The 9,949-nt window shown below is 41.9% G+C and overlaps 1 long non-coding RNA gene across 2 annotated transcripts in view; it reads left to right on the top strand.

Moving 5' to 3' along the window:
• LOC122540876 overlaps positions 1-9,949 on the top strand; it is a 46,746-nt gene that overhangs the window by 35,307 nt on the left and 1,490 nt on the right. The window contains exon 4 of one of the 2 annotated variants that reach the window (XR_006309438.1): positions 2,079-4,214. The exons of the other annotated variant lie outside the window; for it this stretch is intronic. This is a non-coding gene — a long non-coding RNA (uncharacterized LOC122540876). Of the gene's footprint in view, positions 1-2,078; positions 4,215-9,949 lie in introns of those variants that run through there. 2 annotated transcript variants of the gene reach the window in all.

The raw sequence follows: 9,949 nt of genomic DNA, 5'->3' as shown, positions 1-9,949 counted from the left end.
TTTCTCAATTTCCCTCTGACTATTAGGGGGTCTATAGTACAATCCCAAGGAGGTGATCATCCCTTTCTTATTTCTCAGTTCCATCCAAATAACTTCCCTGGATGTATTTCTGGGTATATCCTCCCTCAGCACAGCTGTAATGCTATCCCTTATCAAAAATGCCACTCCCCCTCCTCTCTCTTGCCTCCCTTTCTATCCTTCCTGTAGCATTTATATCCTGGAATATTAAGCTGCCAGTCCTGCCCATCCCTGAGCTATGTTTCTGTAATTGCTATGATATCCCAGTCCCATGTTCCTAACCATGCCCTGAGTTCATCTGCCTTCCCTGTTAGGCCCCTTGCATTGAAATAAATGCAGTTTAATTTATTAGTCCTACCTTGTCCCTACCTGCCCTGTTTGACTCGCTTCTGTTTTCAACTGTACCAGTCTCAGATCGATCTCTTTCCTCACTAAGTCCCTGGTGAAATCTAATTGACAGATTCTGATGAATCACGTGCTGTCCCTACCTGCCCTGTTTGACTCGCTTCTGTTTTCAACTGTACCAGTCTCAGATCGATCTCTTTCCTCACTAAGTCCCTGGTGAAATCTAATTGACAGATTCTGATGAATCACGTGCAGAATAATGGATCCACTCGAACAATTAAAGTCTTGAGCATTGGGGAGCTCTGCCTTAAAATGATGGGACATTCTTTCAGGACAGGGAGATGAAGAGAATTTTTCTCAGAATAGAATCCCTACAGTGTGAAAGCAGGTCCATTGAGTCCAAACCAACCCTCTGAACTGCATCCCACCCAGACCTCTCTCTCTGCAACCTTGCATTTAGCACAGTCAATCTGTACATCTTTGGTCTGTGTGAGGAAACCAGAGTACCCAGAGAAAATCCTCACAAACAGAGGCAGAAACTGCAAACTCCACACAGTCACCTGAGCGTGGAATCAAACTGGGGTTCCTGGCACTGTGAGGCAGCAGTGCTAACCACTGAGCTACTGAGGCACAGGACAGCAGAGTTTTGGATGATCTCTCAAGTTCACAGAGGATGGAGAATGTTCAGTGTGGTCCCTAAGGTCTCTTGGCTGTCAAATCACAATCCAAGCAAGTTAGAGAGGAAATATATATTCACATTGAAGGCAGTGAGAAGCAAGTCTAACCCAGGAGTCATGTCGCAGAGGAGCGATATAGTCAGATTCCGCTCATTGTGTTCAAGGAAGATTAATTAGAGGGATTAATGATTAGCTCAGATTGCATTCAAAATCTGTGTTCCTCATTTCCCATTCAATTAACAAGAGGGATCTCTGGATCTGAAGCATGCTGCGAGAGTACACTAGACAACACAACATATTCTGAAACAGATGCTTTCAAGAATTTCTCTTATTAAAATACAGCTTCATTCATTGTGGATTTTTAATGCTTCTCTAAATCAAATTGTAAATAAATAAGAATAAACTGTGTTTCGAGTTTATAACAGTGATTCACATTCGCTGTGTGGGATATAAAAATAATTGAGACACTGGAGAAGGGGTAGAATAGATTCCTTATGATCAGATCAGAACCAAGAGATTTTGGGGTGGCACGGTGGCTCAGTGGTTAGCACTGCATCCTCACAACGCCAGGGACCCGGGTTCAATTCCCACCTCTGGCAACTGTCTGTGTGGAGTTTGCACATTTTCCCTGTGTCTGTGTGGGTTTCCTTGGTGTACTCTGGTTTTCCCCACAGTCCAAAAGGTATGCAGCTTAGGTGAATTAGCCATAGTGTTAGGTGCTTTGGTAAATGCAGGGGAATGGGTCCGGGTGGGTTACTCTTCGGAGGGTCGGTGTGGACTTGTTGGACCAAAGGTTGTTTCCATAACGTAGGGAATCTAATCTAATAACTATCGAGGAAGGGTGAGGAAAGTAATTGAGTTTCTCCAGTGATATTTTTTAAATAAAATAGTGTTCTTTCTCCAGAAATGAAAATATTGAAGAATGATCTTTATAACGAGGAAATGCCCAATAGCATCAAAGTAAAAACATTTTAGGAGATGAAAACTCAGAGTCAAAAATGTACAATACTAAATTCAGAAAAATCCTTCTTTACCCAGAGAATGGTGAGAACATGGAACTCACTCCACAGGAAGTGTATTGAAGCAGACAGCATAGATTAAAAGGAAAACCAGGAATGAGGGATGAGAGGACAGCGTGAGATAAGAGAGGTTGTGGGAATTTGCAGAATGTGGAAATGTTGGCCTGAAGGGTCTGTTTCACTGTAGCCAGCTTGATGTAACTATCACTTCATAAAATTTGATTGTTTTGTATCGTTTAAGCCTACAGCCTCAGACACAACATCTCCCTCATGGCCAGCTCTACAATCCTCAAGTATGCAGCTTATCACTTTAACCATAAATAACAGTTAGTAATAAACCTGGAGTTTGAGAAACCTGTTAAAATATGCACGAAAGCTGTGTTAGCAAAAAAAATCAAGGGGAAATCAATATTTCTGTGGGAACCAACACTCCAAACAATATCAGTACAGATTAGGCTTTGAGAAGGAGATTAAATTGAACTCAGACTGAGATATAGGGGTTGGTGTGTTAATTAAGCCAAAACACAGGGCACTGGTGGCAGTCGAAAGGGGTACGTGACAATTCCAGACACTCACCATTCTGAATGGTGGGCAGTTTGAAACTGGGCTAACAATAAAACAGAAGTCTATTATGCAAAAGAAGTGAAGGGAAATTAGAATAAACCTAACCATGTACTCATAGCACAAGTGTAAAAATTCCAAAACACATGGTGACCTACAATCTTATTAGTTCCAACAGCACTCCTTTACAATAGTCAAATACCTTCTCTATCACACATGAGGTTTGACTTATTTCTGGCTTCAATTCCCTGGTCTTGAGACTCTGTTCACCTCTTTCTTGAATCTTCATATAACTGAGCTCAGACTTTCTCAGCTTCAAATAACCCCTTCTGGATTTTAACCTGACACTTCTTATCTGGAACTTTAAAATCAAACTCCTTGTGTGAAGATAATACTTAACATTTATAACAAAATATAATTTCTTAAGTTATTTCTGAAATATATCCATTTGTCAGGAGCAATTGTTTTATCCACCCACCTTCAGCTACAACTTCTGAAAAATTGTCAAACTGAAACCCAAAAGCTTTCTACAGTTATGGCTGTTTCCTAATTAATGGAAAAAAAAATCAATTTCTGACCATCTATAATGAAAGCACATCTGTTTACTTTGTTCACTTGTAAGAGCTCCCTCAATGAAAACAAAACCCTATGATACACCAGGAACTCTCTCTTTCTCTCAGACTGTTTTAGAAAGAAATCATCACAGTTTCTGAAATGGAAGTTGATCATTAAACCCCTTCAGATGCACAGACTAAAACCCACATGTCACTGGCTAAAATCTAAACTCTAAAATTAATAATATTAAGATATATATATATAAATTACATACCTTACATCATATAACAGAAATTAAATCACCTAATGGAATACAGTACAAAGCATTGGATAAGTGTTCCTCTGCTTACAGGAGGAGGTCTGAGTAAGTACCTCTTACACTTTGACCAATAAAGATGATTTGCTAATTGTCATGCCCCAAGACTGCAACATTTCAGGAGGCCGCTCACCACCAGCTTCTGCAGGGCAGCTAGGGAAACGGGCAACAAACACTGGCCCAGCAACCATCACATTCCATTACCAATTAGTAAACAATCTGCGGGAGCTTGCTCTGCACAAATTTGCAGCAGCATTTCCTAAAATACAGCAATGCTGTACATTTCAAAAAGTAGTTTCCTTGTCTGTGAAATACTTTGGGCATGCCACAGTTAAACAAAGAGACTATAGAAACACAAACTCATTCTTTTTCTGTCATTTCCTTGTGTTGCTACAGGAAATGTTCTTGTTTAAATATGAACATGCTATTGGCCATTGATAAGCTGTTTAATAATCCTTCATTTATGTTGGTGAACCTGTCACATCAGAAACATTTTGATCAATATGTGATTTATGAAAACTAACAATTTTGACTGTGTATATACCACTTGCTTTAATACAGCTTAAAATGACTTTGCAATTTATTTTTTGCACGGTGTAATATTTATAACAAACTAATGATTTTAATGTGAACCACAATGTATAGATTAATCCAGTTACAAAGAGTTACATCATATATTCCAATACTCTAGAGATTAAAGTGAAGAGTGATTAATCTGTTAAAATAAAAAGCCTAACTAGTTTTAAAGAGTGAATTTGTAAGGTCATTTATCTTATTGCCTCCTTCCCAGTTTGCAAACAAACACAATGAGTCAAGTTCTTTGGGTTGTACTAAAAAGTTGAACTATCCAGGGCAAGTGAAGACAAACCAACTTTCATTCAATCATTAATTACTTTAAAGCTTGCTGCTGATGCCAAGCATATTGCAATCCTGTTTACTGACTGTCTTTCAGACTTAACAGAGCAGCTGTATTAGTTAACATTTGAGCAAAATTAATGAGAAAGACCCTGACATTTTTCATGTTTGGAAGAATATCTCAGGGCAAACATCTTCCTTCTGATCTAGAATTCATTGTCAATTGTAAAAGATCAATGCATTCAATGGGATGTAAGTGTGCAAGCTGAGTAAAGCTCAAGTTAATACAGAATCTATTCATTCTGCAGTACAACAGAGCACACTCTAATCCTGATGTCACCTGCAAGAAAGAATAGAAAAAAAGCATTGATTTCGCATTTTTAACACCTCAGGTCATCTATTGCTCGAGGCATCAATTTATCCGTTGGGTTGCAATTACTGAAAGTTAAAGTACACAATTCACTTTCCTGCTTTTTATTTTAAAGTTGTAGAGATTGGTACCAGGTTTGACCCTTTACTGAACCTGAAAGCAAAGTACTAAAGGGGTGATGAGGGCCGTGGGCTTACACCAGAGATCATTTGACTGCCACCAGAGTTACCACATCAAATGTAGTAGCAGAAGAAGGCCATTCAGCCCATCGAGCCTACTCCAGCCATCTGAGAGATCATTGCTGATCTGATCATCCGCAACATCATTTCTCTGCCTTTTAGTTTTAACTTTTCCTTCCCTTACTGATTAAAACTCTGACTATTTTGTCTTGAATATTCTTAACGATCCAGCCCTATGCAGTAAAGAATTCCAAAGATTCACTGTTCTCGGAGAGAGGAAATTCCTGCTCATCTCTGTCTTAAACCTGAAATTCTGAGATTTTATCCTCTGGGGAAACAACCTTTCCATGTCCACCCTGTCATCTCTCTTCAGAATGTGTCAATAAAGTCACCCGTCATTTTTCTAAACTCCATTATACACAAGGCCAGCCTGCTGAACCTCTCCATACCGGCAATCAGCCATGTGAAACTTCTCCGAGGCCAGTCTATCTTTCCTTAGATAAGGAGCACAACACTGTTCCCAGTATTCCAGCTGGGACCTGACTTGTGCCTTGTATAGATTTAGCATTCCTTTTAAAATAAAGGCCAACATACCATTTTCTTTCTTATTACCCAGTGAACTTGATGTTTGCTTTTTATGATTTATGGACGAGGACTGCCAATCCCCTTGGCTCTATAGTTTTCTGAAGTCTTTCTCCATTCAAATAATATTCTCCTTCTTTATTCTTCCTGCCAAAATATGTCACCTCTCATTGTTCTCCCACATTATATTCCATCTGCCTAGTTTGTGTTCACTCCATTAACCTGCAGACTATTTACATCACCCTCACCATTTACCTTCCCTTTTTTTTGTGTCATCCACAAACCTAGCCACACTGCAAAAAAAATCTTGCATTTATATAGCATCTTTCAGGATATCCAAAGTGCTTTGTGACCAAGGAAGTACTTGTTGAATGTAGCCACTATAGGAACCGGGTGCAGGATGACCTCACAATGTGCAAGGTCAGATCAGACATGAACCAGTGACAGTGCCACAACATCATCGCAAAAGGACTTGTAGCCATATTCAATCAGCTGACCTTTCATACTTACAGCTCCTTGGTGCTATGACTGGACAATTTGCAAGGCCTGTGTGTTATTACATGGAGAAAGTGAGGACTGCAGATGCTAGAGCTTCAGAGTCTAGAGTGTGGTGCTGGAAAAGCACAGCAGGTCAGGAGCAGGAGAATCAACGTTTCGGGCATAAGCCCTTCATCAGGAAGCCAGCACCACACTCTCGACTCTGTTATTGAGTCTTGTTGACTTGTTAGATGGCCAACATGTCCCGCTCTGTCGCCAGTTGACAGCCTGGACTCTTGGACAGGAGTCATTGATGTTACCCAGGTTGACATGTGGAGCTGTCAGTCATTAGCCAGCTCTGCACCCCAGTGCTGCATGGCTGCCTTATCTGGAGGAACTCTGTACCCTGTCTACAGCAGCAGAACAAAACCTTCCATCGAGTGAAAACCTCTTCACCCCTGGGGTGATGAACACTTCCATGGATTGAACCAGAATAGACCCAAGATAAGCAGTTACTCGGTAAAACACTGAAGCTGCGTTCCCTGAAAAAGAGAAGTTTGAGGAGTAACTGAATATAGACATTGGGATGCAAACTGTGTGATTGATATAGACTTTAATAGGATTTACTATAATTTTGAGTTTGTAATGTGGAGTTTTCTGTGGGTCTGAAGTTAATAACAAACTTGTAAGTATTTTTGTAGCCATGGTGAGTTTTGAGCTTTTGAGGCCCAGCTTTAGAAATATCGGGATTTCATCCACATTGTAGAGTTTTACAATCAAACAAGATTAAACAGGCTCCAGTTTAGAAGGTCAGGTGAGGATGTTTAAGTTTAAGGCACACACTCATAGCTTAGAGAGAGAAAGAGAGAGAGAGAGAGAACCTTTTTCATTTTACCTTAAGTTTTGACAATCCTGTGAAGTCCTTTGATGAAGCTAGCTACATAGACAAGTACTCCTGGGAAGGAAAGGATAAAGTGAAACTTGATGACTCTAGAGTTTAAGTTCAGGTGTATGAATAGTTCCAGGAAGAAGCAATTGGTAGTAAGCCTATGGAGGTTGAGGTGAACAGTACAGAAACAAATCAAGAGGAACTTTACCATCTCATTCCTCACTCTGCTCTCTGCACCCCCACCAATACCCCTGAGCATATCATCAGTGTCAACTTCACACCCCATCAATGTATTCTTCTCTTCCTCTCTCCCTTGTGTTTATCCAGCTTCCCCTTCAATGTTTCTGTACTGTTCACCTCAACCTCCATAGGTTTACTACCAATTGCTTCTTCCTGGGATGTCAATGGGATCCACTAACGGTGTCAGTCGTTGTGTGAGTTGTGGTCTGTCTGAAAAGTGAAATTGATCCACAAAGGCCCGTACCCTGTCCCCTGGTCACCCATTATGTACACACGCATAGTGCCTGACACTGGCCCAGCTAGCTCACAGCTCACCTGGTCACCCATTATGTACACATGCATAGTGCCTGACACTGGCCCAGCTAGCTCACAGCTCACCTGCACATGCATAGTGCCTGACACTGGCCCAGCTAGCTCACAGCTCACCTGGATGGAACAGAACCTCTGACCCTCCTGTTTTTTTTTTCCTTTCATTTATTCTTTAATCCCCACACTACCACCTTAGTGCAGTAGTGCTTATTTGATGTTCTTTTTTTCTCCCCCCCACACTACCACCTAAGTGCGGTAGTGATTATTTTTTCCCCAGCACCCATGGTGTGTGTGTGCAGGTGTGAGACACAGTGAAAGACACAAAGTGCACGAATCTTTATTCAATTTCCACCACCAGGAAGATAGGAAAACACCCGGGTGGCCAGTGACAAACACTGCCCTTCACATCAAAGGGCAGTGCTGTGTGATCAAAACAGTGAAGGGGAGGGTGGGGACTAAATCAAAATACAGTTGGAGGGAGAAATGATGCACTCCACTCCCTGCGGCGCCCAGCTCTCCCTGAACAACTCCAGGGTGTTGGTGGACACCGCGTGCTCCTTCTCCAAGGACACCCGGGCTCTACCCTCCTGGTTATTATTTATTTTTTTTTTAACAGTACAGTTTACAAATAAACAATTAATGTTAACAGCTGTATACAGAGGTAAAAACAATGACTGCAGATGCTGGAAACCAGATTCTGGACTAGTGGCGCCAGAAGAGCACAGCAGCCCAGGCAGCATCCGAGGAGCAGCGAAACCGACGCTTTTATTCCTGATGAAGGGCTTTTGCCCGAAACGTCGATTTCGCTGCTCCCCGGACGCCACCCGAACCGCCGCACCCCCCCAGCACCACCAATCCAGAAGCTGTATACAGAGATACAGTAATTTACAAGGGAGAGGGACAGCAAAGCCAGAGCCCAAACCCTGAGACTCCAGTTGAATTTTTTTTTGTCTGCGGAAGAGGGGCAGGCAGTCGGCCCTAATGACCCCCTCCACGGCCCGCTGCCCCCACTACTGTTTTTTTTTAATTAACCCCCCCACACTACCGCCTAACCGCGGTAGTGCTTATTTTATCCCCAGCACCCATGGTGTGTGTGTACAGGTGTGAGACAAAGTGAAAGACACAAAGTGCACGAATCTTTATTCAATTTCCACCACCAGGAAGATAGGAAAACACCCGGGTGGCCAGTGACAAACACTGCCCTTCACATCAAAGGGCAGTGCTGTGTGATCAAAACAGTGAAGGGGAGGGTGCGGACTAAATCAAAGCAGAGTTGGAGGGAGAAATGATGCACTCCACTCCCTGCGGCGCCCAGCTCTCCCTGAACAACTCCAGGGTGTTGGTCGACACCGCGTGCTCCTTCTCCAAGGACACCCGGGCTCTACCCTCCTGTTTTTGTTTTTTTTTTTCTTTTTTTATTTTGTGGCCAGTGACAAGCAGTGCCCTTCACATCAAAGGGCAATGCTTTGTGATCAGACACTCATGTTACTTTTTTTCTTTCTTTTTTTTCTTTTTTTTATCAAAGGGCAGTGCTACTTCCCTTTTTTTCTTTTTATCCCCACACTACCACCTAAGTGCAGTAGTGCTTATTTTTTCCCCAGCACCCATGGTGTGTGTGTGCAGGTGTGAGACACAGTGAAAGACACAAAGTGCACGAATCTTTATTCAACTTCCACCACCAGGAAGACAGGAAAACACCCGGGTGGCCAGTGACAAACACTGCCCTTCACATCAAAGGGCAGTGCTGTGTGATCAAAACAGTGAAGGGGAGGGTAGGGACTAAATCAAAATAGAGTTGGAGGGAGCCCTCCTGTTTATTTTTTTTTATAAACAACAGTAAGATGGCATCTCAAAGCAGAAAGGTTGGTTAATCCGCTGTCTGTATTTAAATCCTCTGCTTAATCCGTTTTCTGACCTGGACGAGCTTCTCCTGTTTATTTTTTTTTTCTTTTTGTTCTTCTTTTTTTAACCCCCACACTACCACCTAACCGCGGTAGTGCTTATTTTTTCCCCCCGCACCCATGGTGTGTCTGTGCAGGTGTGAGACCCCTCCTTTTTTTTTTTTTCTTTTTTGCTTTTTTTTTCCTTTTTTCTTTTTTATTAAACCCCCACATTACCACCTAAGTGCGGTAGTGATTATTTTTTCCCCAGCACCCATGGTGTGTGTGTGCAGGTGTGAGACACAGTGAAAGACACAAAGTGCACGAGTCTTTATTCAATTTCCACCACCAGGAAGATAGGAAAACACCCGGGTGGCCAGTGACAAACACTGCCCTTCACATCAAAGGGCAGTGCTGTGTGATCAAAACAGTGAAGGAGAGGGTGGGGACTAAATCAAAATAGAGTTGGAGGGAGCCCTCCTGTTTATTTTTTTTTCTAACGTATCTTCTGGGTTTTTTTCTATCTTTTTTTTAATTTTTTTTTCTTCTTTTTAACCCCCACACTACCACCTAAGTGCAGTAGTGCTTTTTTTTCCCCCAGCACCCATGGTGTGTGTGTGCAGATGTGAGATCCCTCCTGTTTATTTATTTATTTATTTTTTCTTTTAATTTTTTTT

The sequence above is a fragment of the Chiloscyllium plagiosum genome, chromosome 36 (assembly GCF_004010195.1).
Source record: "Chiloscyllium plagiosum isolate BGI_BamShark_2017 chromosome 36, ASM401019v2, whole genome shotgun sequence".
Lineage (NCBI taxonomy): Eukaryota > Metazoa > Chordata > Chondrichthyes > Orectolobiformes > Hemiscylliidae > Chiloscyllium > Chiloscyllium plagiosum.
The sequence above is the reverse complement of the archived record's forward strand: the minus strand, read 5'-3'. Positions and strand labels throughout refer to the sequence as shown.